The 6302-nt window shown below is 44.0% G+C and overlaps 1 non-coding gene across 1 annotated transcript; it reads left to right on the top strand.

The window, feature by feature from the left end:
* Positions 1-2271: 2271 nt before the first annotated feature.
* Positions 2272-2374, top strand: LOC114822831 (small nucleolar RNA Z103). The gene has a single exon (XR_003771020.1). It is a non-coding gene; the product is annotated as a small nucleolar RNA Z103 (small nucleolar RNA).
* Positions 2375-6302: the final 3928 nt, after the last annotated feature.

Genomic DNA, 6302 nt, shown 5'->3' with positions numbered 1-6302 from the left:
TATTAGGCATTTCCCGGCTAAAAGAGCATTTTGCATTTGGTTGCTCTGTTAATAAATCTGACATTTGCTAGCACCTGTGACGCTGCTCTTATATTCTGGGTAAGTTTTATGTCCTGCTTTTTTCCAGTTTCGAAATGCATTAATAATTGTAGGATTAAAATGGACTTATAATTTTTGGGAAGAAATGAGAGGATTCGTTGGAATTTTGGAAAGCTTTGTCTTTCTGTCTTAAGAACAGGGAGAGGAAGAATTTTAAAACTTTTTATGCTATTAGTGCTGGAACCTATGTGTTTTGTTGGGAAATTGATAATATGTAGAGTTATTAGAATTTTGGAAAGCTTTGTCTTCGTCGCTTTTATCCGGCAGAGGGAACACAAACATGGAGAGGATGACAGTCAACATTAGTTTTAATTGTGGTTTTAAATTTGTTTATGCTGTTGGTGGTGGAAGTTTTTATTTTGGATTGATATGCTAGTTGTCAGATTTTGCTTGTTTGAAGTTGTTTGGACCCGATTTTACACCATCGGCCCGTGCAATCGAGACCCTTGAATGAGCAGGATTTTAGGCCGGTGGATGATAAAGTGATTAAAACGATTCTTAGTATTGAGGAATGATATTGTGATTTTAATCATAATATTATCTCTTAATAATAACTAGGATATTTAAACTTAATATGTGATATGTTCGATGTGGATGGTACAATTCAAATGGACTTTGGATTCATGGACAGGGTTGAAGCACGTAGCCTTGTCTTGAGATATGATGATGAATTTCATCAATTGTTTTTTAGAGTTTAAGCTGATGAAGGGATCATCATGCATGCATGTGGTCTTTGTCAGGGGAAATATACATGATGGATAAGACAATGAGTCTAGGTAAGCTAGGCTATGATGATAAGAAGACTTTTATTTGGATAGGCTTTTATAGGGTTTGAAAAGTCACAAAAGCTAGAGGATAGGCTTTGGCATTTCACACGGATCAATTTTACAGAGTCAGAGTTGCAGTCGGACTTTACACAGTTATCCAGCCGTGCCAAGCAAGTACAAAATGCTATAAATACAAGATGCTATACGACAGAAAAAGCCCCTCCAATTCAACACACAACTGCCCTGCGCAAACTTTCTCAACAACTTTGAGATTTTTATTTTCTCTTTTCGCTGACACATCTTCCGTTGGCATTAACAACACTGTGAAAGCAACCAGTGATATCTTAAGTCAGCATGGATAGCTCTGTCGCCGTAGAATCAGCCGATCTCGCAGCATCTTCCGTTGGCATCAACAGCACTGCGGCGAGGGCGGTTGGTTACCTATCCAAGTCTCGGTCGAGAAGGATTTCCGAATCCTTATTGATCGAGGTCATCTCATTAGCCTTCTCGGCGAAGTGAGGTGTTACAGCTTACTGAGCTCGACGCATTCTCGACGCATTGCACGCCGAGTTATTTTATGATTGGATACTCTCAAGTGGGATTTAGAGTTCGGCATTCAGACGGTCGAACCACGTTCACTATTAAGACTTATATTCGCTTTGAGTATTTGTGCCCTTACACTTTGGTGTCGATTCGGCATGAGTTTACTCTGACGAATAACATCACTGTGACCGAATCCGACGACGGTGATTCGTGAACTTCGTAAGAATAGTAGCATTGTCTTCAGGTTCGAGAACCCACGAGGCCGAGACGTGTTCCTTCCTCGGTCGCAATCGCAAGACGCAGAAGTCAGCCGCGCACCCAACGCAACATCAACAAATTTTACTCCTCGGCCGAGCTCGGCCGACGAGTTGGCACGCCCCGCATTCACTGAAGGACGTAGTTAGCTTATAGATTACTCGGCCTGCGCGCCACGTAAGTTTGGTAGTTTTTAGGATCAACAGAAGTTTATGTTTTTAGTTTTAATTTTTGATGAAAGTAACTCATGTTTGCTTACCCGGCGGTGGTTACTTTTATGTGCATTGTACAGGGTTTTAGTGTTTGAAGCCCTAGCCACATAGGTTGGCCAAGTCAGAAAAAGCCTTAAATCAGCTTCAATCCAACTCCTTTCTTTGCTTTGCTTACATAACAAATTAACCAATTTTGTTCCGTTTTGATAACCTTTTGAAACATTTGGTGTCCGCATGGAACAATTTTTCAAATTTTGGTTTCTTTTATGTTTTGCCTGCTCTGTCTACGCTTACAATTTGGTTTTCTTTTTGTTTTCAGCATGTGATGCTCTTTGTTTTTTGCAGCTTCAATTTACAGCCTTTAAAACCATTTGTCATCCCACCGAAGGGAAAATATGGAAGTGATGATTATTTATCCAAATGATCAAAGCTGAAATAACTGAGCAAATAGTATCTTTGTGTTACACAGAGACACCTAATCAGCTCTATCGGATCCATCTTTGAACATCCTTTTTCCCATATTTACATTAGAATCAATACAAAACTGGCTTACATATCATTTTACACCATATTCTCATTTGTGATGCATTTTTAATACTGGTTTTCAATTTTCTCTAGTTCACCTGATCAAATTTGCCTACAATTTTTACCCTATTTTTTATTCATTCAAAGATAGCTTGCTGCAAATTTGACTATCATTTTAGTCGGTATAAAACATAAATTTACTTCTTAACCTGCTTTTCCAATCTTTGGACATCATCTTCTTTTTATTATGTATTTTGCCTTTTGTTCTTTCTGTCTGTTCCCATCTGCTTGAACATCAAACTAAAGTTTTGTTTTCCTCAACAAATTATCAGCATGGATTCCCATCATCTAAACTCTTACCTCAACTAAGTGCAGAGCTCTATATGCTTTTTAATTCTTCATATCCAAACGGTATATATGCATGCTGTGGAGCCAAAAATATTCACAAGGCGACACGTGGATTTTTGACAAAAGAAGACAAAACTACCCTTAGGACATACCGGGATTCCTACGCGCAAGCAGCGGGCAATTATCCCTCAACCAAGTCAAAAGTACCCAAAATAGGTATCAACTTAAAACCTAATTTATTCATATATTTCCTATTTCATTATTTAGCTAATCAATTAGCTAAATACTATACTTATTCCATAATTCCTAAAACATTCCTTCTAAAATAATGATAAATAGCTAATTAATGAGTTAATTAGCTAATGATTCCCTTAATTAGCATTTAGACCATTCACTTTACCCTAACTCCCACAAAAAGGCCGGTTAACTTTCATCCCCAAAAGAAGTCAGCCTTTCCTTCTACCTTTTTTCCTTTGTATGACAAATAATTAGCCAAGTTAATTAGGGAGTTATTGGCTAATTATTTGGTAACTCCTAATTAAACCTAAATTAAACCCAAAAAAACCCTAGCCACCCCCTATCCCTATAAATATACTCTCATTCTCACCAAAAAGCCAATTCCAACACTTTGGCAAAAATCCCAAAATTCTCTAAACACTCTTTCTCTCTAAATTCTAACTTTGGCATTGGAGGTTCTTCGGCCAAAGCCCCCCCCCATTCATCGTGGGCGCGTGAGGCCCTTGGCCTTAACCTAAGGTGTTAATTGTTTTGTAGGTGCAAAATTGTCCAAGATCAAGGAGAAAGAAATTTGCATCCACAAATTGGTGCTTTCATTGAGAGTTGAAATCCATACTCGTAGAAGACTCTCGCACAAAAAGGTTTTTTCTTTATTTTCTAGTCCATTTGAATATTTTTCATACGTTCTTATTATTAGAATTTTTTACTTGCAAAGGTTCTTTGATAAAACGTATAAGCAAAATATAATGGCTAGAAATTTAGAAAATTCCACAAGTGAAAATTCTAATGTTCAAGAAATGGGATTGCGGAGATCCGTGAGGCTAAATGAGACAATAAGTGGAGCAGCACCACCACCACGAGTTTCCACCATGGGAACCATCACAGTGGCTACCTCGGTAGCCACCCGTGGCGAGGTCCATGGTGCCTTTACCACGGCTCGAGCCGTGCCATCCAAGGCTCACGGCACCAAGGCCACGGCCCAAGTCGTGCCATCCAAGTTTGCACGGGCCCGAGCCCAGGCCTCGCATTCGTTTGCATCACATACTAAACAACCTGCTCCCGCAAAGCAACCTGCTTTCGCGGCCCAGCCTGCTCCCACCAAGCAACCTGCTCCCACCAAGCAACCTGCTCCCACCAAGCAACCTGCTATCGCAGCCCATCCTGCTCTTGGCAAGCAGCCTGCTCTCGTGACCCAGCCCACTCCCGAGGTCCAGCCTGCTCCTGCCAAACAGCCTGCTCTCGTGACCCAACCTGCTCCCGACGAGCAGCCCACTCCCGTGGTCCAGCCTGCTTCCGTCGAGCAGCCCACTCCGGTAGCCCAGCCTGCTTCCGTTGAGCAGCCCACTCCCGTGGTCCAGCCTGCTTCCGTCGAGCAGCCCACTCCGGTGGCCCAGCCTGCTTCCGTTGAGCAGCCCACTCCTATGGCCCAGTCTGCTCCTGCCAAGCAGCCTGCTCTCGTGACCCAGCCTGCTCCCGACGAGCAGCCCACTTCCGTGGTCCAGCCTGCTTTCGTCGAGCAACCCACTCCCATGGCCCAACCTACTCCCGTCGAGCAGCCCACTCTCACGGCCCAACCTACTCCTGCCGAGCAGCCTGCTCTCGAGACCCAGCCTACTCCCGACGAGCAGCCCACTGCCGTGGCCCAGCCAGCTCCAGTCGAGCAGCCCACTCTCACGACCCAGCCTGCTCTCGTGGCTTTCCAAGCAGCCAAAGTCGGCCCAAGACTATCTCAACCATCCGGACCTACCATCGAGCTGGGGGCATTTTCACCACATTTTTTCGCGGATTTAACATTTTCCAACTCAAATCTCGCGCCCGGAGTCTACCACCCTTCCACTGCCCAAGGAGGCGCATTCCTTCCAAGCTCTTCCAATCCAAATGGCGAACAACACTTGTCTCGACAAGTCATAGAGTTGACGAGCACCCTTTCACAACAGACAACCTTGGTGAATTAACTTTTGCAATGTATCGGGATCCAACGTGCCCTAGATGAGGTATCCTGAAGTATGACAAGGGCAGACAGACCTTTCCAGCAGCGTCCCGGCAAGCAGCCACTCGACCAGCCACGAGCCGAACGTTTGGGCAGTGTACATTCTCGTCTTAGCACGCGAAGGAGCATGCACTCTCGACTAGGCCCACGGATGAGCATACATTCATGGTTGGGGTTATACTCCGATAGTCAACATGAGAAACCTTCCTGACAAAGTGTCCATTCACGGCTAAGCCCACAATGAGCATCATCCACCTCACATCAGAGTAGGCAGCACGACGGACAGAGAGAAGCAGTCACTCAATCCCGCTTAAGTTCAACCAGCAACCTGCGAAGAACTTGCTCGCCTGCTAGGAACGCACCACATGCACTGCATCCATGGCATAGACGAGCCAAACACATGGAAGAGCAGCCTAGACCAGCAAGTCATGGCTGGGGGCAGCCGAGAGCTCTACTACCCCAACAAAGGTAAATTCAGGAAGAAGTAGAGAGATTATTGACCAAACGATTGCATGATTTCCAACGCAACGAGGTCACCGATGAGGCACTACGACGGAACATGACCAACATAAGCAGGTTACCCTTCACGGACGATATCAAGTAGGCAGAGCCTCCACGCGAGTTCAGCATACCACATTTCACATCTTTCAAATGGGATGAAGACCCGGAGAGACACTTAAAGCGTTACCGAAGCGCAATGATCCTTTATCGAAACAACGATGATCTCATGTGCAAGATATTCGCCACCACTCTACAAGGCGAGGCGCAAGATTGGTTATACACCCTGCCGCCACAATCCATCTGGAATTTCTACGAACTTTCTTTGGTTTTCACCAAAGAATATTCATCTTATCGCTCGATCAAAAAGAAGTCTGACCATTTGTTCGACGTCAAGAAGAACCCAAAGGAGTCGCTTCGACTATGTGAGGAGGTTCAAAGTAGAGAAGGCAAAAATAGTCGAATGCAACGACTCGATAACTAGAGCAGCCTTCTAAAAAGGACTTCCAGCAGACCACCCGCTATTCAGAAAATTGATCATGAAAGAAGATCTAACTTTGGCAGACTCTTTTGCTTTGGCAGAGAAGCATGCACTTTGGGATGAGGCTTGCCAATGCACATTCAAGGACTTGAAGAAGTACCCGACATCACCTCCCTAGAAGCAACGGAGGACTTATTCACATGTTTGACGATATATAAAGTAGCAATAACTCTACCATCATGCGAGAAGAGATGGGGGCCCGACTACCTGTATTCTACAGTTCAAAAGCTCTCATTGATGCTATTAAAAATTCAAAAGCTAACTTTTGCGATAATTGTTGTAACCCA

The sequence above is a fragment of the Malus domestica genome, chromosome 17 (genome assembly GCF_042453785.1).
Source record: "Malus domestica chromosome 17, GDT2T_hap1".
NCBI lineage: Eukaryota > Viridiplantae > Streptophyta > Magnoliopsida > Rosales > Rosaceae > Malus > Malus domestica.
Note: the sequence above shows the minus strand (reverse complement) of the source record. Positions and strands in the feature narration are given on the sequence as shown.